The sequence below is a fragment of the Balaenoptera borealis genome (assembly GCF_965194805.1).
Source record: "Balaenoptera borealis genome assembly, chromosome: 5".
NCBI classification, from domain to species: Eukaryota; Metazoa; Chordata; class Mammalia; order Artiodactyla; family Balaenopteridae; genus Balaenoptera; species Balaenoptera borealis.
The window spans coordinates 9,635,677-9,660,031 of NC_138862.1; the positions used below are offsets into that span (position 1 = coordinate 9,635,677).

Sequence of the window (24,355 nt, forward strand, 5' to 3'; positions counted from 1 at the left end):
GAGTACACAGGCCAGTAGGTTACTTGTTAGGCAAGGCTTGAGGTCAAGGACAGAGGTAAGAGTATATGGGGAAGGACTTCTGCTTTTACGGGGTAGCACCCCCAGTTTCAACTGGCTTCATTGGCTACACCTCTGTACCAACTAGGTGAAGGGTTAATTTAAGTAGAGAGGAACCCACATTGACATATGCCTGCCCCATCTTCTAGGAGCTGAGGCTGTCCCTCTTCATAGTCAAGTAGGCATCAAGAGACCCACAGGCCAGTCGAGAGGACTCTCAACATGAAGGAGACAGGGGTCTGACCTGGAGAGTTTAGACATGGAGAGATTAGACATGTCTGCTCCTGGCTGGAATGGCCAGGGGCACTGAGCTGGATGGGGACAGTAAGGACTGCTCCTGGCTCCACTGGGCAGGTGACCCTCAGTGCTCAGAGCATGTGGGGTCCCCCTACCCCCTCCAGTCGAGGCCAAGGAAGAGAGTCTTCTGGTCTCACCTGGGGTCACCGGTGCCCCGTCTGCCCACTGTCTAACTCACATCAGCTCACTGTGTGTCTCATGGGTGCCCCTCAGTTCTTTGCCAATTAGGTTTCTGAGTTTAAGCCACTCCACTCCTGATACCAAAGTCTGTATTAATTTCCTATGGCTGCTGTAACAAAGTGCCACAAGCTGGGAGGCTTAAACAATATAAATTTATTCTCTCCCACTTTTGGAGGCTGGAAGTCCAAGATCAAGGTATCAGCAGGGTTGGTTACTTCTGAGTGCTGTGAGGAAATCTTCCGTACCAGATCTCTCTCCTTGGCTTGTAGCTGGCTGTCTTCTCCTTGTCTCTCTTCACATCATCTTCCCTCGGAGTTTGCCTATTTCTGTGTCCAAATTTCCCCTTCTTTTATAAGGACACAGTCATACTGCATTGGGACCCACCCTAATGACCTCATTTTAACTTGATGACCTCTGTAAAGACCTTGTTTCCAAATAAAGTCACACTCTGAGGTACTAAGGGTTAGGACTCCACCGTATCTTTTTTGGGGGACACAATTCAACATCAAAGGTCGTGTCCCTCACCTACATGAGCTCAGGAGGTCCTGCTAGCCCTCAGTAAATCCTGTTTTTTGACTGAATGTACCTCTGACGTGAAGTTTGAGTTATGTGTCTTTTCTAAAATGAAAGCAGCAGAGCCCTTCAAAACACTTACATTTTGAAGGATTAATTTGACATTGGTTCTTTACCTGGAGAACCTGTGCTGTTGGATGTTGATTCTGTGTTGATTCAGATCAATGAAAGGAGAAAACAGAAGTCTTTTTAAAAAATGTAATAGAAGTTGATGCAGGATGCATCTGGATTTAAGCTAGAGATATCTGGCTACTGATTATCTCAGTGGGTCACCATCCTGGTGTGTCATGGTGACAGTAAGTGTCCTTGTGTCCAAGTCTGTGTACCAGACGCTACTGTGGAGCTCCTACCTCAGCTCCACTGATCGGCTGGCCTCAGTGGGTCCTAATGATACCATCTGTGCTCTCAACCAGTGTGGAAAATTGGCAGAGCTGCCTAGCATACCGGTGAAGAGATTAGTGTCTGGAGGCGGTCTGACTGGGTGGTAACCAACTGTGGGACCCCAGGCAGGGGACCTAAACTTTCTCTGTCTCGGTTTTTATCTGTAAAATGGGGATAGTACAAATATTTACCATCAATATCATGGGGTTGTTATGAGGATTAAATGAATAAGTATTTGCAAAGTGCTCAGAACTGGGTGTGACACTTAATAAGCACAATGTGCATTTGTTAGATAAAAATAATGATTGAAAGCTTATTAGATGCCAGGCACTGTATCAAACGCTTTAAATGCAGTATTTTTTTTTTTAATTAAAAACATTTGTATACATTTTAAAGGTTACTTTCTGTTTACAGTCATGTATTACCAAATACTGGCTATGTTCTCTCTCACCCCTAAATTGCCCCTGCCCACCCTACCCACTGGTAACCACTAGTTTGTTCTCTGTGAGTCTGCTGCTTTTTTGTTACATTCACTCATTTGTTGTACTTTTTAGATTACACACATAAGTGATATCATACAGTATTTGCCTTTCTCTGTCTGACTTGTTTCACTTAGCATCATGCCCTCCAAGTCCATCCATGTTGCTGCCGATGGCAAAATTTCGTTCTTTTTTATGGCTGAGTGGTATTCCATTGTATACCACAATCCTCTTTATCCATTCGTTAGGTGCGGTAGTATAACACTGCTAGGGGGTTGGTGACTCTTATCCCTACTTCGCAGAGTAGGAAACAGCCTCAGAGGGGTTCAGAGACTATTCAAAGTAGAAGAGGATTAAGAGGGTAGAGCCAGGCTGCAGAGAGAGGTATGTCTGACCATCTGCCCCAGCTCTTCACCCCTGCAGCGCTGCCTGCAAATGTGGCCTGAGAAGTGGTTCCGCTTCTGTTAACAAATGAATCAACAAGTACTCCTTGGGTGTCTACCAAGTGGTGGTAGGTACATGTCCACAGTTGGACAGAATAATGATGACATTTATAAATTAAAGACACTTGAATGTCAGCTCTCATTAGTCACTTGAAGAAGGTCTGTGACCTTCTTTGGAGTCACCAACGATTATGAGCAAATCATGATGTTTGTGAATTTTATCCTATTTAAATTTTGAATGAAGCCTCTGTAAAAGGTTTCACAGATGATGACTTAGAACTGAGTATCCTCCCTAACTTACGTTATCTTATCTTATTTTTACATTGTCTTACATTATCTTATTTTCTAATACAGATGAGTCAACAGGACCCCATATGTTAGAGCTTGTCCCTGATGAATACCCATGCACAGGCGTATCTGATGTGATTAGAGCTCAACCTGTTGGAAAGGGGGAGGTAGAGAACATGTGTGATCTGTCTATCTTGGACCAGTAGATGGTCTAGAAGCGGCCCACGTCAGCCTCGGGGAACCATGGATGGGCCCAGGGCATATAATCACGGGAATACACAAGTGCAAAAGTCCCGTTTTTCAGCCGACTGTACAGTTGCACAGATAGGAAAGGTGTGTTGGTGGGGAGAATGTTCCCGAAAGGTGAGTTACCATGACATTTATTATCCAAACCAGGACTCTTTTCAGAATAAAAGAAGGTGCTAAGAATCATTATGACAGGTTAACCGGTGTAAACTGGGCCTGTCCTGGGCTAACGGGGTGATGGCTAGCCTGCAGCAGACTGCAGGGCTGAGAGAGACCTGGGTGCAGCCCTGGGGGGAGGGGCAGCATGACGGTCCCTACTAGGGGCTGCGACAAGAGCACAAGCCAGGGCTGCCTGAACGCAGGTGTCGCTGGGCCGCGGGACCGTCCTGATACGGACCTGCAAGTGCTGTCATGAACGGAGGCACGAAAGAAAGCCTGTTTGAAAGTAAGTTCTAAATCTGCCAATGTGATTAATTACCATACCTCTCTGCGTAATTTCTCTGGGTATTTTTCATTTGGAAGCACATGGTCCTTTCTTCTGACCTAGCGGTGTTGACCAGTTATCTCAGAAAATTATCATTATCAAAGATTGTGTGTGTGTGTGTGTGTGTGTGTGCGTGCGCGCACCATGTATATGCAGCACTCGTGGGGTCAAACAGGTGTGACTCAAGCCCTATCTCAGTTCCTCCCCGGGCGGGCTCAGCCCGGTGTGGTGCTGGAATTCAAAGCCAGGTGGAAGATACCTGTTGAGAAGGAAATGGTGGCAGGGGTTCAGCTGTGACAGGTAGGAAATGTAGTGTGCTCTCCACCCTGGCTTTTCTGCAGGCAGGTGCCGTGCAAGGGGTCTGCACTTACTGCAATGCAGGTCTGGAAAGAAATGTCACAGGCTGCTGGGATAGAGAAGCAGGGCTGTAAAACAGATCACAGGGGCTCAGCCAGAATGCCCTGTTGTAGGCTGCAGGGGTTTGGGAGGGCTGCATGCAATGGGACTCTGGTGATTTGGGAAGGAAATGAAGAGGGACAAAAAGATATCAAGTGGCAACAGTTAAACATATTTTTTAATTAAAAAATTTTGGCCAGATTTGTTCATCCTTTTCATCTAAAGGGTTGAGATTTTTCCCAAAGAAAGCCATCCTGCCTTCAGGGCACGTGGCAAATGGTAAGACCCAGGTTGGTCTCATAATCTGTCTTTTTTCCAGACTCCCCCATCCCCATCACTATGTCTTTTCCTGAAATGTGCATAACGTAGAAGGGAAGCTTATTTTCACTTACTGCATTTACAGAATAATTTTATGTTTCTTGGTCTTTGCTTTTAAAATGAATAGCATATCCTGTATTTCTTATTCACCAAAACCGCTAAGTAGGATAAGCTCTAAGTTGAGTTGCTTTTACTTATATGGGTCTTACGAGATCTGGTGATTTGGACTGCCTTCAGCCCTCCCTGGAAGAAAGGTACCAACATTTCTTATGATTGCTCACAAACCTCTCTAGTGCTCGAGGTACAGAGTACTGAACTGTTTTCCTTCTCTTATAAGGAAAAGAAACGTAAGATGGAGTGATTTGCAATGTACCATTTTATATATGCAATACATTATGATATAATTGAAGATAAAATACAGCTTAGAATTTCCACATATTGATACTTCTTAGTGATGGGAGGTATTCAGAGATTAAACACATACACACACATGCACACATACGCACACAGAGATACCTTTCCACTCTTAGTATAGAAAAGTTTCCGTGTACAAACTATTGATAGTATTAAGGAGACCTGAATTCAGAATGTTAGTTTTATATTTTCTTTTGGTTAGTTTGTGAGCCTGATGCTTGAACTGATTAAAGAATGTTATGAAATTAATTTCTAAACTTATCAGAACAAAATTTATATAAACTCACTTTAAAAGCACTATTTCTGTTGTGCTCAGCCCTCTGGGTTGGGAGAGGGAATATGGGGAAAGTGTTATAAAAATCAAAGAAAAAACCCAGCCTTTTGCAAGGATTGCAAATTTGGAATTACTGACAGAATATTCTTTTAATCCTAGAGCTTTTGGAAAATCATCGTCTTACCATGGGAAAGCAAATAATTTGGCTTTCCTTTGAGAGATGCTCTGTTTTGAATGTGGGACTTTGTTTTGTGTTTCATAAATAGAGACAGCAGAAGAAAGACATTTTCTAATGAGGGATATTTACAAATTATGGAAAATTCTGATACAGATGTGATACAAATGATGGAAAATTCTTCTTTTGTTTGTCTTGTTCTTCGTATTCCCCCAAACTTAGCTTGGTGCCTAGCACATTAGATGTTTAATAGCAGTTTATTGAATAAAGTACAGTTGCAGGTGGATGGCACATTGCTTCCTCTCTGTGGTCTGTATGTTGTCCTGTTTTTCACCCAACTTGTCACTAGATGTCTCTCGGTGTCCGTGCTAGATTGGCGGTAATTTGCATACGCATTAATGCATGCAGATAACGCCTGCAGTCCGGGCTAGGGAATCCTGTTGAAAGAAGGGCTCAATTCTCCTTTTTCGCTGGGCACCAGTTTCAAGTGCTCTAGACGACTTGTGTACACAGACAAAGCTGGCGATGTTCGTGTTAAGTTGTTGGAAGAAGGAACAGAAGGGACTATTCTCCTTTAGTCGGGATTAGAGTTCTTAGTTCTGAGTTCTTCCCTATCCTGGAAATGTTAGGAAAATTTTAGAGTCAGCGAATTTTTAAATTAGCCAGGCACAGACTTGAGTCATTGGCGTGAACACTCCCTCCTTTTGTTCCCTCCCCTCCCCCTTCTCCTTCCCTTCTCCCTCCCTTCTCTTTCTCCCTCCCCCTTCTTCTCTCCCTGGCCTTCTCTCTTGCTCACAGGCTCCTGCACACATACACACTTTGATGGCACCTTCTGTGTCAACACACGTGTGCTAGAGCCTTGTAAGCGTTGTTTAGGAGGAGAGTACATTTGTTGAACTGCTTATCTGTGATTATTGGGGGGCAGGATCGTCTGCTGTTGAATAGACAGGACCCGCTCTACTAATGCTGCCTTGTGGTCAAACTTTGAATTATCTAAGTAACCGAAATCGTTGGGCTGGTTCCCCGAACTGTCTGTCGTGTTTCCCCCGGGGGTGCAGACGCAGTCTTAGATGGGGGATGCTGGGGCCTGGGGAGAAACAGCCCACAGGGTTGTGGTCATGGCAACCTTCACTGTAGCCACTTTTCACATCCATGTGCTGGGCTGTTGTAAAAACAGTAGAATTAAACAGGGAGAGTTTTCTGGGATAAATCCATTTCTTTGAATAATATATACTCCCCACCCCCCGACTATGGAAGTGATACATTTCCAGTGTAGAAAACTTGTAAAAACAGGAAAGTGTCATGAAAATAATAATCCTTACTGTTTTAGAAACAAAATTGAAATCAGATTGTGTTTATAATTTTATATCCTTCTTTTCCTATTACGTTATATCATGAACATACCCCTGTATTATTACTCTTCAAAAACCCAACTTTAAACGGTAATGTATTATTCCATCTTTTGCCCGTGCTTCACTTTGTTTAATCATTTTCCTATTGGTGGACACTTAGGTTGCTCCAAATTTACTTCAGAAATGATGCTGAAATAAATATTGTTATATATACATTTTTCACATCTCTGATTAATTCCTTAGAATAAATATCTGCAATTGGAATTAAAGGGAGGACACATGTATTCTTGATATGAAAGCAGAATGCAAACTTTCTCAGGAAGAATTCTCCATCCTTTTCGTTACATGTTTTATTTGTTATATGCTGGTATTCTTTTTTGTTATAAACTCGGGGCTGGATCAGGGGATTCTGATACTAGGATTGTACCTGAAGTCTGGAGAGTGTTTCTCATGTAGCATCTCTTCACATAAGGAAACATTAGGGGTAGGAAACCTGGATTGTTCTGTTTTGCAAATAAACTATTTTTCTCCTGGTCGTACACCAGTAGCATGTATTTCCTGCAAACTTAACTCTGAAGGGTTCTATCAGAAAAGGTTGCTTTTCATAACCCTGTTATATGGGCTCAGTTACCCAGCTTTATAGGGTTGAGAGGGTCTTCTGTCACTTGGAGGGACCTGTGAGTGGTCACCTATGAATTATTAAGGATGCCCATCACTCAAGGAAACACTTTATTCCAATCACTGTGGTGGCTTAATGTAGATGACAGACGCAGGGCTCGTCCTGATCTAGAATTTGGAATCTAAAGGGCAAAGTTTTGGGGGTTGTCCTTGTAACACTCCACATGTCTTCACCAGATAGGACACATTTTATTTTCATTTTCCAAAAAAATCCAAAATGTAGGGGTTTGAAATGTGACAATTACTATTGAGAAAAGCTCTTTTTTTAATTTTTAAAAGATTGACATTGAATTAAAAGGATATTTACTCTTTAAAGCCTTTTTAAAGTAAAAATAAATTCATTTCTAAAAGTCAGCTTTTGGTATACAAGAGCACCTCTTAATGTTTTTCAAATGGCATTCCTTTAAAAAAAATAAATTAAATTAAATATGTATTTCCTTCCTGAAACCTGGAATGCTTCTGATTTTGGTATTTTGGGAAAAGGGCAGAAAGTGTTTTAAACCTATGTATGCACAGGTCTTTTAACATTCTTTTTCTGCTTTGGATTTCACAAATTATGGAAGTTATGGCTCAGAAACAACACAAAAGAGGAAACAGGAGTTCTGTTCGCTGTTCCTTTCCTGGCCGTCCTGTTGGTATCCTGACTGTCAGATTTCCCACACTATTCAGAGTTCATTGGTGCGTCTAACTGCCTCAAATGACACAATGCCCTGGAACCTGGCCTGGCATGAGCCTCGGGCACTGTTGGACAGGGCTGGTCTGGGCAGCGTGCCCGGGGAAGTTGGCCGGCAGGGTCTTCCTCCTCCGTGGTGGATTCTTGGTCACCCCCAGTCCTCTGTTGCTGAGGCCTTCGTGGGATCCTGTGCTGCTCATTGCTGGATTCCACCCAACTCCACCCTCTCTGAGCCCAAGGCTTACATACCCTTCTCCATCAAATTTCACCGTGTTCTGTTGACTCAACAATCTGCTTCTGTATGAAAGCTCATGATGTATGGAAAATGACCTTGATGCTGTGGCAGCCTCTTAGACCCTACCAGGCAGGCTGTCACAGCACAGAAGGGCTCACAGACCACATAAGATGCTCAAATCATATGGTTTATTCAACCAATTCAAGACATGCAGTGAAAAGCAAGGAGAAATTGATGGGGTGATGAACGCACTTAGGATCCAGTGCCTGCAGGGTGGAAAGACCATAATTCCAGGATTCTGGAACCCTGGGCTATGTTCTGACTGTCTGTCTGCTGCATCAGCCTTGCCTGTCCATGGTGTGCTTACAAGGACTAGAGCTGAGGTTAAACAAGGTGTTCAGTAGATGAAAGGTGCCTGTAATCAGCACATCCTTGCTCTATTGGAAAGATGTCCAGCCAGTAGCTGTAGGTCCGCAATCAACCTGCTGACTGGTTGTGTTAGGCAGAATAATGGCACCCAAGGATGCCCACGTCTTAGTCCCTAGAACTGTGAATATGTAACTTTACATGGCAAAGGGACTTTGCAGATGTGATACAGGGGCTTGCGATGGGGAGGTTATCCTGGATTATCTGGTGGGTCCAATGTAATCACAAGAGTCCTTTTAGGAAAGTGGGAGGCTGGGGAATCAGAGTTACAGAAGAAGATGTGATGATGGAAGCAGAGGTCAGAGAGATAGATGTCTATTTGAAGATGCTATACTGCTGGCTTTAAAGATGAAAGAGGCGACCATGAGCCAAGGAATGCAGGTGGCATCTAGACGTTGGAAAAGTCAAGTTATGGACTGAATCGTGTCCCCCATCCCAGTTGAATTCATGTGTTGAAATCCTAACCATCAGTGCCTCATGGTGTGACCATGTTTGGAGATAGGGTCTTTTCAGAGGTAATTAAATTAAAGTGAGGTCGGGACTTCCCTGGTGGTTCAGTGGTTAAGACTCCATGCTTCCATTGCAGGGGGTGTGGGTTCAATCCCTTGTCGGGGAACTAAGATCCCGCTTGCCTCAAGGCACGGCCAAAAAAAAAATTGAGGTCAATAGGGTGGGCCCTAATCTAAAATGATTGATGTACTTATAAGAAGAGGAATATTTGGATACATCCTATATGACTATACTATTTCAAGATATACATATCTTCTGAATTATGCTATATGCTTACTCACTACCTACGGCTAACACATTGTTTACTGAACACATCAATGAATTTCATCTGCCTTGCACAAGCCACTAGCTTACTTACCATCTACGTAATATACCCTTTGGGTTTCAGCCACCCCATTTATTTTTCTTGTCTTCTATAATTGTACTGAATATTTAAAAATACAGCAAACACGCTATAGCTGCTGTATTCCCAGGGTGCTAATACATGAACAATATTTACATTTGGAAATGAAGGTCTCTGTAGACAGTGCTACCCTCACCATCATCCTGGCAATAAAATGGGGGAATTCTGTGGCATATGGAAGTTATCAATCTCTTCTACTCTGTCTTCTTCTTCTTCCCCAGCTAATCTCTTCTTTGAGCCTCTGGCCACACTTTTAAGAGTTGTCTGTGGCTACTTTCAAACTACACTGGCGGAGTTGAATAGCTGTGACTCAGACCATCTGACCCACAACACCTAACATATTTCTTATCTTAGGAAGAAAGTTTGATGATCCCTCCTCTAGAGGCCCATAAAAGAAATATAACTATTTCAATTTCAAACTTGAAGAAGCCAAGACTCTGGAAGGTTGTTTACTTTCCTAAGGTCCCCAACCAACTGGAGATGGGCAGTGCCAGGATTCAACTTCAGAACTCAGGCTGTTTCCAACATACCATTCTGCTTTAGGGGACCTTGTATTTAGTTTGTCTGGTCCACTTTTTCTGCCTTAGAAAGGTGATTTTTGACCTGTCTAACTGAGCTAGTCTTGTTTCTGATCTCTTTTCCATCTTGGCAAACTCACATCCAGTACCTTATATTTCTGGGTTTCAGCTATCCTCTAATTTATTATGAAGCCAATAAATAGTTCTTTATTCTGGCATTTAAGGTTGTTGAAAGAACTAAGGTTGTGTCAGGTAAAGTTGTGCTCTTCTGTGAAATGATACTAGTTATGTACCCAGAGTGAATCATTTAAAGAAAAAAATTTTTATGTTGAAATAACCAGATTTATAGAAGAGTTGGAAAGATAGTACAGAGATTTCCTGTATGCTCTCTACCCCGTTTCCCTTAATGTCAGCATCTCATCTAACAAGGTATCTTATCAAAACTAGGACATTAACATTGGTACAGTACTGTTACTCAGACTACAGGCTTTATTCTGATCTCTCTAGCTTTTCCACTAATGCCCTCTCTCTATAAAGAATCTAATCCAGGATACCATGTTACATTTGGTCATTATGTCTCCTTAATCTTCTCCAATCTCCGGCAATTTCTCAGTCTTTCCTCATCTGTCAAGACCTTGACATTTCTGAAGGAACTGGTCAAGTATTTCTCAGAATGTCCCTCAACTTGAGTTTGTTGGATGTTTTCTCATGATGAGACTGGGGTTATGGATTTTGGGGAAGAAGACCATGGAGATGAAGTGCTTTTCTTATTGTTTCATATCAGGAAGACATGATATCAATATGACATTACTGATGATGTGAACCACGATCACTTGGTTGGGTAAATAATTTAAAATGATTAATCAGTACTCTTATGTCGCATTCATTTTGCACTCAGCACAATGCTAGGCACTTATTGGGTAAGAGAATTGAGAAATAGCATAGAAAATACTCAGAAAAAATGGATAAGAAAGTATTCTTTTTTTCCAGCTTCACTGAGATATGATTTACATAAACTGTGTAAGTTTAAGGTGTACAACATAAGGGTTAGATGTATGTACATGTGGTGAACAAATCACCACAATAAGCTTTGTACACATATCCATCATATCCGTCATCTCACATAGTTACAATTTATTTTGGTTAAAATTTTAAAAATCTAATGTCTCAACAATTTTCAGAAAGTATTCTTTATAAAATGTACAAGAAAATTATTAAGACCTCAACTAGATAAGTAGGGAAAGAATAAATAATTCACAAAGGGAAAAAGTACACATTAAGAAAACCTTGGAAAAACGTTTAGCTTCATGGATAAACAGACAATAATGATCATATCCTAACATTTATTATAAATATGGGACACAAACTTAAAATCTTAATTAGAAAGTTGGTATAACCATTTTTTAGATATAGTATGACCACAACTATTTAAAAATGTGTAGAATAAAAGAGACCAAGTCATAGAATAAATGTTAATAGTGATTGTCTTTGGATGAAGAGTTTGTGGGTGATTGTTTTTCTTTTTTTGGCTTTTCTATATTTTTGGAAAAGTTAACAGTGAGCTACATTAACTCAGAAGCAATGTGGGTTAGTGGAAGGAACACAGAAGTTAGAGTCAAACCTGGTTTGAATCATGAATTTGCTACTTAAAGGCCTTGAGAATGTGGGTACGTTGGCACCTCAGTTACCTTATATGCCAAATCAGAATAGTGAACTAATTTTGTAGATGTTTGGGAGATAATTAAGTGATACAATAAATCACTTTGGAAGCACCTGGCACCAGTTATATTTAACATTATCTTTCTTAAAAGATGTGGCGCCTGCCCTTGGAATTTTTATAATCTCCTTAGAGAGACAAGATTAAAATACATTAATGGAACAAAGTACTGAGAGTAGTGGGACCTCACTGTAGCTATTGTAGGAGTTCAGAGGAGGTGAATAAAGGTGGAAGAAAGCCAAGGAAAGTTCTAAGAGGCAGGTGGGACTTTTGCATTCATTCAACAATGAATACGTTGAATGTGTAGACACCATTCTAATCATTTTGGACGCACATTCATCAAAATATTTATTAAGCGTCCACCACATGCCAGGTATTATTCTGGGAATTGGTGGTAGAGGGGAGAACAGAATAGACCAAAATACCTGCTTTCATGGAGCTCGTATTCTAGTGGAGGGAGCCAGATAATAAATAAACAGGCAAAGTGTGTATACATTAGTGCTATGGTGAAAACACAGCAGAATGTGTGTATGTGTATGTTGCAATGTTAGGTAAGGTGACTAAGGTGCTTACTGCTCACACACAAAGATGAATAAGAGATCTCCATGCCTTCTAACAGCTCGCTGGGGAAGAGAGTCTCAAAAACACAATGGTTAGCAGTCAGCAGGGCTAGTGCTATTCTATAAACCCAAGAGGATGAAAGACAGACTGACAGACTTTGTCTGGGGACTTAGGGAGGTCTTCACAGAAGAGGTGATGCTTCAGCAGAACCTTGAAGTGGGACAGCAGTTCTTGAGGCAAAGGAGAGTAAGAGGGTGCCCCAAATGAAGGCAGTGTGTCCAAGGGCACTGGAACGTGATTGGGTGTGGAATCTTGCAGGACACTTGGGTGAATTGGGAGCATAGGGTAGGGAGGGTTTGAAAGGTAGATGGGGACCTGAACGTGAAAAGCTCTTCTCAGTGGAGATGGAAAAGTTTGGATTTTATCCTATAGGTGAGGGAGGTTGCAGAGTTATTTAGTCAGGGATGTGCCTGAATATTCCTAGCATTGGAAATCAGATGGGTAGTAACCTCATTAACTGAGATGCAGAAGACAGTGGCAGAGAAGGTTGAGAGGAGTAGGGAGATGAAAGTGAAAGAGGAAAGAGGGTGAGAGAAGTGAAGGTACTGAGTTCATTGAGGATCTGCAGGGTCTCCTGGTGGAGTGCCCAGTGTGGCCGGATGGTGATGCTGAGCTGAGTCAAGTCAGGAGGAAAGGTCTAGATCTGAGTGCACCTCAAGTCTGTAACTGGATCCGCCTTCCTAGGGTAGTTGACTCCACCCCCTAAACCCCAATATCTTGATTAGATTAAATCAAAATCTTGAAAAAATTAAAACAAATGGCACCCGTTCACCCTTCTGTAATGTGGAGCCCGTGGCTTCTCTTACAGGGAAGTTAGATAAATAGGAGAATACAGTAAGTCCCCTACATACGAACAAGTTCCGTTCTGAGAGCACGTTTGTTAAGTCCAATTTGTTCATAAGTCCAACAAAGTTAGCCTAGGTACCCAACTAACACAATTGGCTGTGTAGTACTGCACTGTAATAGGTTTATAATACTTTTCACACAAACAATACATAAAAAACAAACACAAAAAATAAAACAATCTTACAGTACAGTACCTTGAAAAGTACAGTAGTACAGTACAACAGCTGGCATCCAGGGGCTGGCATCGAGTGAACAGGCAACAAGAGTTACTGACTGGAGGAGGGAGAGGAGGTGGGAGATGGTAGAGCTGAAGGGTCATCAGCCATAGGAGATGGAGGGCAAGCTGCAATTTCACTCACGCCTGACGTTGATGGCACAGGTTCTGATTCCTTGCTGGATTCAATTCTATCTACCCTCTTGAAAAAAACAATCCAGTGATTTCTGGGTAGTAGCTCTTTTTTTCTCGTCAAAGATGACATGGTAGCACTGGGTTGCGTTCTGAACGGCTGCTGCAACCTTCGCGTACCGTTCTACATTTGGGTCCTGTGCCTCAAAAACTAACAGTGCCTCCTTCTTTTAAAAAAATTAATTAATTAGTTAATTAAATTTTGGCTGCGTTGGGTCTTTGTTGCTGTGCGTGGATTTTCTCTAGTTGCGGCGAGTGGGTTTCTCATTGCGGTGGCTTCTCTTGTTGCAGAGCACGGGCTCTAGGTGCGCAGGCTTCAGTAGTTGTGGCACAAAGGCTCAGTAGTTGTGGCTCACAGGCTGTAGAGCGCAGGCTCAGTAGTTGTGGCACATGGGCTTAGTTGCTCCACAGCATGTGGGATCTTCCTGGACCAGGGATCAAGCCCACGTCCCCTGCATTGGCAGGTGGATTCTTAACCACTGCACCACCAGGGAAGTCCCAACAGTGCCTCCTCATATAAAGAGAATCCCCTTGCCATTTCCTGCATCGTGAATCTCTTCTGTTCTTCAGTTACTTCTTCTTCCTCTTGTCTCTCTTCGTCCTTTCTCTGGGCCTCCAGTTCCAGCAGGTCTTCATTAGTAAGCTACACAATGTAAGTACACAAAAGCACAACCGCTTGTAGAGGATGCACACACGTGACAATGTACGCCAGGCACGTGAACTGACTTAGTGATTGGACACGCGAACGCACATTCTCATCTTTGAAAGTTTGCAACGTGAAGGTTCGTATGTAGGGGTCTTACTGTATCTATGCTGTGCCAGCTCACACTGATTATTTCCCAGCTAGGTTTTCTACTTATGGGTTTTAAAAGTATCATTACACAAACTTTTTTTTTTTTTAGTGAAGGAAATTAAAAGTAGGTGCGTAGACTCATAGAAGCCAAGGTCATCCCTTTCTCCCACTTCACAACCCTCCTTTTTTAGATGCTTGTGTTTTCTGTACATTTTCCTAGCTTTCAGAAGTAACTTTTGGCCATTTTCTTCAAGTTGCAAATCCCCAAGGCCTGAACATTTACAGTGTGTTATTCCTGGGGGCCCCCATTCCCTTTCATTCCAAGTCTGTTCTGGCTTCCTTACCTGAATTGCCTGCTGATATCATTTAGGCTTTTGTCTCAGGACCCCTGAATCCAGAAAACTGGTCAACCCTCTCCCAACAGGATTTTGACCTAAGTTATCCATTAACTATTTTTCTTTTTCTTTTAAAAAATTGTAAGTTTATTTGAGCAAAAATCTGTTCCAGCTGGGCAGCGCAAAACCAGAAGGGCCTAGGACTGCCCCCAACGCCTCCACCTTCAGCTCTTTTCTGTGATTTCTTTCCTTCTTGAAGGATATCTTTTGGCTGCCGTGGCCCTGAAGGGGTTGGTGTAGCCCCTCTCTCTTTCACACTCTCTGGCGGCCTGTTATCTCTCTGTGTGCGTGCGTGTGTGTGTGTGTGTATGTGTGTGTTTCCATGACTCTTTCTCCAGAGGCTGCTGGTTGGAGTGAGCTGGTCCAGCCCCGCACTGGGAGGAGGGCGGCTTCCTCCCCACAGGGCAGAGCTGCTGTCACTTAGTGAGGTTCACTGCCCTGTCAGATGCTGGTGTTTTGCTCCCCTTCCCGTTTCAATTGGAATGAATCACGTTTGAAAATATTTCCATCCTTTTAGTGACTACCTTGAATAACACATATTTTTCATTAATATTTACTGTAACCAACATTAACCTTGCTCTTTTTCTTTTCTTTTTAAAATTAGCACAATTATTTCTATTATTATCTAGTTTCCCTCAGTCTCTAGACTTAGTTACGTTAAAATGGATTCCTGCCCAGGTAAATTGAGAAATAGTCTTTTCTAATTTCTGGAGACTCAGAATTCATTGGTGGACATAGAAAACAAACTTATGGTTACCAAAGGGGAAAGGGGGGAGGGATAACTTAGGAGTATGGGGTTAACAGATGCACATCACTATATATAAAATAAACAACAAGGATTTGCTGTATAGCACAGGGAACTATATTCAGTATCTTGTAATAACCTAAAATGGAAAGGAATCTGAAAAATGAATATATATATATATATATATATATATATATATATATATATATATATATATATATGACTAAATCACTTTGCTGTACACCTGAATCTAACACAATATTGTAAATCAACTATAGTTCAATTAAAAAGGAAGTTATAAAAAAAATCTCCCAGTCTGGAAGGTTTCCAGACTAAATATAGAAACTTGAGACAAAAAAAGAACTCATTAGGGGAAAAATGAAAATTATGGTGCAAAAGTGTAGAGAGTTGCCTAATAGATTACTGCAAAGTATTTTCAATGGACTTCCTCCTCAACTCTCCTCCTCCAAACCATGCTAATTACAGAGGGGTCTCCAACGCTGAGCTTTGAGTTAGTTCAAGTACTTTATAACAATTCTTCGAAATGGGAGAAAAGAACCAGTCTCTCCATGATATATTGAGTTTTGTAATTCCAAGAGACTATTGTCTACTAAAAATCGACCTTCTCTGCCCTCCCTCTCATGCCCTTTTAATGGATTAAGGGAGAATCATTACAAAACAGTGGAATTTCAAGACAGCTGCGTTCACATGCCTGCTTTCTGAGTGGTTGGTGGCCACCTGCTGCCGAGAAGCTGTTTCAAAGGGGAACTGGACTAACTTCCCTTTTGAGCAAGAGTTGCAGCATGAAAGTGGCATCAATCAAAATTCCTCACGCAGTCGCATCCTCTTTATGAGTGCGCTTCCTCAAAGACCTCTGGGCATACACTGAAGGTGTTAGGCAGAGCCCTTTCAAAATCCAGACGTGTTTTCCAAACAAATGCCAGATTTCCTGGGACTGTTGGTTACAGTCGCCTAGTCCACAGATATAGTGCATCTAAGATCGTCTGTCTGGATAATCTTCCCTTTTCAGTGTTTATTTAAAGTGGAAGTGATGTTATCCAGACCTGGCATACGAATGAGATCATGTCATGAAGTTTCGTTCTGATGTTGTTTTCTCCCAGTCCTACGGTGACATCAGGATCTGAACACGGATGGCTTCGATGACATTTGAAGGTCCCTGCCATTTGTAACCTTCCATGATTGTTGGGAAATCACTGGGGAGAAGAGGATGTCACGTAAGGTGGTAGGTCAACCCATCTAGTCATTCGCAGTCATGGCAAGATATCATGGAACTATTATTAGTGTGCTCTGAAAAGACTTCTCTTTTGCTTTTTTCAGAAATAGATTTTATTTTTTTAGAGAAGTTTTACTGCACAGCAAAACTGAGCAGAATGTACAGGGATTTCCCATATACCCCCTCACCTCCACATGCATGGACTCCCCCGCCATCAACATCTCCCACCAAAGTGCTACACTTGTTACAATGAATGAACCTCCATTGACACATCAAAATCACCCAAAGTCCATAGTTTACCTTACAGTTCACTCCTGGTGGTGTATATTTTATGGGTTTGGCCAAATGTTTAATGGCATGTATCCACCATTATGATGTCAAACAGAGTAGTTTTGCTGTGTGTTGTTGCTTTTAAAAAATATATATTTTGCTGTGTATAGAATGATTTCTTTAAGGTCCTACCTGAGAAGATGAATGGTTGAATTCTATTTTTCTGCTAAGATTTTGGGCAGGAGAATGTTTTTCATGAATGTCTCATGAATTAATTAATTCATGTTAGTGGATATTCTCTGACAAAAGGGTTCCATGGCCGTATGAGTTTGTGAAATTCCGGAGAAAAATCTGATGGAGTCATCACTGGGTATTTATATCGCTATTCTGATTCGGACATACAAATATACGATTTCTAAGTCAATTTAATTATCTAATGAAACCTAAATTTCACTTCTGAAAGAGTGATGAAGAAATGAACCATGGATGTCCTAGCAATCTGTCCTCATATTTGTTTTTAAATTAGCATTCCCTTAAGGATTTCATCCACTCATTTGTTTATTTGTTCTTTTAACAATTACCTATTTTGTGCCTTCCCTGTGCCAATACTTAGGGACACACTGCATCTTAGCAAAAGGGAGAGTGTGGCAGAGGTGGCCAGTCACTGCCGTCCTTCTTTAGTATTGCTGAGCGATCGGCAGCCCAGGACAAAGACTTTCCCTTATTCTCCTGCGTGAGGAGTGCCGCGAAGCTAAGTTCTGGCCAATGGGATCTGACCTTGAGGGGCTGTGGACGGGGGCCGTTATTTGGCCTCTGTGGACTGGCCTAGGTGTACACGTATCAGTAACTGGCAAAATGGAAGCCATGTATTTTGAATGACAGAGGAGGAAGTCAGAGATGGGACTTTGATGATATGGGGTGGCATGACACTCTTCCAATACTTATGATTAGACCATTATGTGAAAGAAATAAACTTCTCTCAGTTTAAGACACTGTTACTTTGGCCGTTGTTACAGCAGCCAAATCAGTAACCTAACTGATCTAGAAAGGATTTCCAGTGATCAGGCCTTGTCATAAGATTGGGTAGATGAGACACCCATCTTATAGAGAGGTAAGAGACTTATAGGAGGTAAGTCGAACTGTGTCTAATGACTGTCTCAGTTTATGTAAAAGGTCTGAATATTGAAAGGGAACATTTAGTCACTTAAACTACTCATCCCCACATGTTGAAGGAGGAAAAGACCCAAGGAACTGAAGTTCCTTTGAATGATAGTGGAGAGAAGGCACAGATTCTTTTCACTATTTTAGCCAGCCTTCATAGAGAAATAAGGCCAGCTTTCGGTACGACAGCTGAATTTTTCCAGTAAGCCCAGTTGTATGGGCAGTTGACATGGATTTAGAGGTTTTAAAATAATCAACATCTATTTTCTAATTCCTCCTATACATCTTTGTAAAACACATTCTGGTATTGTAAACTTTCTTTTATCAGTACGCTACCTCTATCCACAACATAGTGGGCATAGGGAAGCACACGAGTGTATATTTAGATGTGGGTTAGGCATAAAAGAGCTTTTTTTCTTCAACAAGGAAAAAAACCTCCTCTATTTATTACTAAATGCGACATTTTAGATCTGAGTAGACAGCAAGGACCTTGTGAAAATGTGCTAAGCTTCCACATAGTTAACAAGATGTCACTTTGTGAGAGAATTTTCATAATTAATGAACCAGTTCAATTTGCTCTGCCATTTGACTTTGATTAATATGTCGTGGAGTATTCCACGGGGACTCTCTCCAGCTGGTTTGGGGAGCTCTTATGTCTATATCCTGTGCGTGTGCGTGGATCAAAGCTCTGGCATCCAATATCTGCCTCGTTAGGTCAGGGAATAGCCGTGCAAACTCAGTGACAATCCTGAGATCCCGCAGCAGGCCGGCACGTGACCCACATGGACAAACCCAAACCCAACAAGCATAAAATCCAAACCAAAGCTATTTGGAAAAGGGATTGCACCACTCACTGCCTATTTTATGGAGTCTTAGAAGGAGAATTTTTATAATTAAACTTTTATTCCTAATTCTGCCATGGATATGGCAGACTGAATGAAATGACTTTAGCATCATCTTTAAACATCTGGTTAAAATTTGCTTCATTGCAAATGCAGTTTACAGGGATAAGTGTTTTGTATGACAAGGTGAATCGATCGGTTTCCAATCAGTGCAATTTTCTGTTAGAAACCACTGTAGGTATCTCAAAGAAGGAATTTGATACAGGCATATCTTGGAGATATTGTGGGTTTGGTTCCAGACCACTGCAATAAAGTGAATATTGCAATAAAGTGAGTCACACGAATTTTTTGGTTTCGCAGTGCATATATAAAAGGTATGTTTACATTATTTTGTAGTCTTTTAGGTGTGCAATAGCATTATACCCCCCAAAACAATGTATATACCTTAATTAAAAAATACTTTGTTGCTAAAAAATGCTAACCATCATCTGAGCCTTCAGTGAGTCATAATAGTAACATCGAAAATCACTGATCACAGAGCACCATAACAAATATAATAGTAATGGGAAAATTTGAAATATTGCAAGAATTGCCAAAATGTGACACAAAGACATGGAGTGAGCAAATGCTGTTGGAAAAATGGCGCCAATAGACTCGCTCAACACGTGGTTGCCGTGAACCTCCAATTTGTAAAACATGCAATATTTGCAAAGTGCAATAAAATGAGGTGTGCTTCATACAGAGAATATGTAGTACATGATTTGAGAGGGATGAAGGGGGAAAAATGAGGAGGCAAGGTTACCTAAAGATTAGTAACAGCGGGAAGCCACTATCCCCTTAGGCTTTTTAAAAGAAATTAATTAATTAATTATTTTTATTGGAGTATAGTTGCTTTACAATGTTGTGTTAGTTTCTGCTGTACAACGAAGTGAATCAGCTATACATATACATCTATCCCCTCCCTCTTGGAACTCCCTCCCACCCCCCATCCCACCCATCCATCTAGGTCATCACAGAGCACCGAGCTGAGCTCCCTGTGCTATACAGCAGATTCCCACTAGCTATCTGTTTTACACATGGTAGTGTATTAGGCTTGAAGAAGCCACAGGGAACATGGCGGGACTCTCAGCTTTGCTTTTCTTGGCCACAAAACTGTTGTTGCTAAAACTGAGCTGACTTAACAGAAACCCAGAAGCCACAGCGCTGCCTTTGCTGCTGCTGCCGCCGTTGCCAGAAGCACCGCAAGAAGGTGGAAAAATAGCATCTCCCTTCCGCTCACCTTCCGGTTTGCTGCTGGTGCCTCCCATTGGTAGAACCCAACAGGGGGCTGGTTGGCCAGGGAACCTGGGAAATGTGGTTTTCAGGCTTTCTGCCCCAAGGCCAGATGGGAGAATAAAGAAGGGAGAGAGTGGAACTGAGGGACAAAAGACTCTAGTCAGCACCCATTTCCAAGGATATATCCTACGTAAATTTAAAGTAGATGCACATTACTTGATTAAATTAATGAATGAGATACATTTTGTTACTAGTTAGGATATCACTTTTTTAAACCCGTCTCTGTGGAATCATATAACATTATAATCTAGCATATACATACAACTCTGAAGTTGTATAGATGCTAATGGATAATATATTTAAAAGGTTCATGTTAATGTTTATTCAGACTAATTATCCAACTGGCTTTATTGGTAAGAAACAAGACCAAAGCAATCATTTACATCCTAGGTCTTGGCCATGCCAATCCTGTCTTTCTACAATAACAAAAAAGGATCAAATTTAAACAGAAAAGGTAGAGAAGGAATGAGATGAAACATCTTCCACTTTGGATAAGAACCCAGGTGGCCCCTCGCCTGTGCAGGTATCCTCCCAAAGCCGTCCCCAGCCCAACCGTACCTTGGAGAGATGTGAAATGCTCAAGGACTTATTGCTTCTCGGTGGATTTCTGGTGGTCAAAGCAAGTCAAGGACATGGACACTTGAGGGAACAGACATAAAACCTTTGCCCCACTTTGTGGCCCAGCAGTGTTTAATATCCCTATTAACAAAAAGAAAAAAAGCCTGCTGGTCTTAGTGGCATTGTATAAACAAGACTGGATACTTTTCTTTTATTGAATTCATTCCTATCTCTTCATGTGGGCCTGAGAAGTGTGTCTGGAGGGCATTTTCCTTCTTGGTTGGAGGTGACTTGACAGACTAGCAATTACTGTCATTACAAGCCCAGTTGTATAGCTGGAAGATCTAGGCGGCTGCTAGCTCTGGAGCAGCCCGGGACGAGTGGGAGCAGTTGAGACCACACTGAGAAGCCAGGGAACTATAGACAAGTAATCTGTAGGGGGAAGAGGCCCCTTTGATCTTTGCACCAGACAGCAATTTCAGCAGAAGCAGAGTCGACTTGGTATTTTTTTTACTGCAGTGAAATAGGCAAGACTGACTTGTATGTGTAAGGGTTGCCAAGAGGAAGTAAAGATGAGCTTTAGCTTACCTGCATCTTAAGCTGTGCAAAGAAAAAAGGTTCACATTTTTGTTAAATAGAAATGATCTAAATGTTTAATAAAGGCAAATCATTTGTTATTTAATGTTTTTAATCACGTGGCCAGTTTCAGCTCATGTAAGACCAGATGCTTGCTGGTAATGGCTATTTTCTTTTTGATCCTTGGGGTGGGCTCCAAAAATTCAATTATTTTTGTTAAATTCAGTACAGTGCTTACCCTCAGACTTCCCTGGAAGCATCTGCTGTCAGGCTCCAGGGAGACAACGGATTTGTACGTGTGCCTTTGGAAATGCTTCTGGTTTATCGTTATGCCAATTTGAAATATCATAAAGGCTGTTTATATAGAGAGTGGTCCAAGGAAGAAAGTGGATCTGGATGAAGGGCATCTGCTCATGTCCTTTGTCTTGGTTACAAGACAGGCATCTCATCACAAGCCATTCTGACTTGGTTAGGAGCAGCAGACGCCTTGGTGCCTTTGGAAGAGTTAACGGAAGCTGCCAGAAGGCCTGTCTGTGAGTCTTCTTGGTTAAGCACCTAATTCAGCTCATCAGAATTTACTTTCAGAATCACAGTCAATTCTTGAACTAAATAAGTTATGGACCCTCTAATTGGATGGGATGTAGGGCGTTTATGATAGCCACTGAAATTTGATTTTTCAGCATATACCAAAGGGCTATCAATCAATAAATAAAGAGGGAATGAACAAAATAAATTCTCTGCTTATGGCCATTGATTTCCTGGTAGAATTCCCCTTTTTCTAGTGTCTCCAGGAAATGTCTCCCTTGCTTGTGTGTGTGTCTGCCAGGCCTGCCGGTTCTTAGTCAGCTATGGGAGAGGTTGTGTTCAGAAGCACACACCATGTGACATGTCAGGCAGATCAAAGCAGGGATTTCAGGGCTGACTACAAGGGGAAATGGTTAGTGATTAATAAAAGGATGTGGAATTGGTCATGTTGACTGAAAGAGCCCAGAACCTTGGCGAAAGTCTCCCAGAGGCTGCCAAGATAAAAAGAGTGGCCGCGATGAGTTATTTCGGGTGAAGCTTGCAGGTGTTAATGCCTCTGGGTGAGGGGAGCTGAGTAAGACATTGAGTCTCTCACCCAGGCCATGGACTCACCTATTATAAGAGCCTCTTCAGCTCCAGCCATAGTTTTGGTTTGTTTTGAAATGGAGCTTTTAGGGGCCATCGGGGACCTACAACAACTTGATAATGATGTTTAATTCTGAGAGTCAAGCTGTGGTTTCTCATTTGCCATTTCTGGCTTTTCATTGCTTCACATCAATATGTTTTGTTTCCAGACTGAAGATCAAAGAAACTTCTCCCTTGGGCTTGCTCACTTTTCTCCCCTGTGTGTGTTCTAATGCACTGATGAAGCCAAATAAATCCCCTGGGAACATATGTGTCTCCTGGCTTCTCCACCATGGCTGTAGCCACTGCGCACTTTTTGGTAGCTTAGTGGTGAGGAGTAGAATGTGGAAAGGGAGGTGACACAGAAAATGGATCTTGGGAAAAAGCATATTAGAGGCAAGTCCCATCTCAGCAAGGGGACTTAGCAAGTCTCACCTAACCAGGTTAAGATCTTGAGCTGTAGAAGTCTGGATGCTGCTGTGTGTGTGTGTGTGTGTGTGTATTCTTGGGAGTTGGCAAACAAATCATGGAAACTCCAAATAAATTTTCCACTGATTGCTTGGGAGACTTGTGAGCTTATAAATTGCCTCATTGAGTTTTTAAGCCACTTTCCCAAGGGAGTGATGATGTTTGATCCGTTTTGCAATCTTCATTAGTATCTCAGGACGTGATGTCTCTGTAAGGAGTAGATTCTATTGATCCTAACCAAGGCACAGTGCAGTTTCTTAACTTCTCAATGATGTTTTCCCCCTTGTTCTTTGCCCTCCTTCAGTCCTCTTCCAGCTCCTGCCAACCTCCAAATAGACCAATGTTGTGGACAACATGGCAGGTTGGGAAAGTGTGGAGGGATGTGTTGGTTCATCTTCAGAGCAGACTTGAACTTTATGGGTAATCTTGTATATTAAGAATGGTTGGGAGTAATAATGATGGATGTTAAAATGATAAGCAGTTATGGGCACTGGGGACATGGGCGTTTGTTAATTTCTCTGTACTCCTCTGTAATTTCAAAACATAAAAATGTCAGTTGAGGGATTGGAAGGCTGATGTGGAGAGCAGTAAGAAAGGACAAACTGACAAATGTACGCTGGGTGCTTCAGACCTTTACGGAGAAATATCCGCATCTCCTATGTGTCAGTTCTCATGTGCCATGTAATGCCACATAGTAGCACCCCAAAAGCCATTGGCTGAGAACTATAATTAATTTTGATTGCTCTTGTGCCTATGGATGTGGCTAGGACGGTCCCGTTCCAAGACCTCCCCTGGGGCTGAGGTTAACCATGGGGTAAGCTGAGGCAGGTTCTTCTCCAGGTGGTGGCAGAGATGCAGGAGGAAAATGGAAACAAGGGGAGCTTCTTAGGCTTAGGCTGGGAAGTGGCACACTTTCCTTCCACCCACATGCCATGGCCAACGCAAGTCCTATGGCCAAGTCCAAAGTCAGCATGCAAGAAAAAATGGTCTGGTCAAGGATGTGGATGCAGAGAGGGGTTAAGATTTGGCCTATCTTTATATATATATATGGAGAGAGAGAGAGAGGGAGAGAGAGAGAGAGGGAGAGAGGGAGACTCCATTCTACATATAAAATCATCTCTGTAAATACAATTAAAATATAAGAATATAATGTATTTTGTTATATTACGTACTATGTATAGTATACATAGTGAATAATACAGCAGTATAGGTGATTCCATATGTGTACGATTCTAGTTCATGTATCTGTCTATAAGATTCCAGTGAGAATGCTCCCATCTGTCTCTCTCAGAGTTCTTTTTGGCTTAGTCACTGAGATACGGGGCTGGGGAGTTTGTAGCTGCCCTGTTAGATGATGATCTCCTTTGGAACAGAAACAACATCCTAAACTTTTCATCTGTGATGATATATATATATATATATATATATATATATATATA

At 41.8% G+C, this 24,355-nt stretch overlaps 1 protein-coding gene across 46 annotated transcripts in view; it reads left to right on the forward strand.

The window, feature by feature from the left end:
- Positions 1 to 24,355, forward strand: part of SETD4 (SET domain containing 4) — a 472,148-nt gene that overhangs the window by 115,753 nt on the left and 332,040 nt on the right. For 40 of the 46 annotated variants that reach the window (XR_014245464.1, XR_014245465.1, XR_014245488.1 and 37 more), the window contains one exon: positions 16,445 to 16,566. The exons of the other annotated variants lie outside the window; for them this stretch is intronic. The gene's annotated coding sequence lies outside the window, so the exon portion shown is untranslated. The remainder of the gene's footprint in view (positions 1 to 16,444; positions 16,567 to 24,355) is intronic. 46 annotated transcript variants of the gene reach the window in all.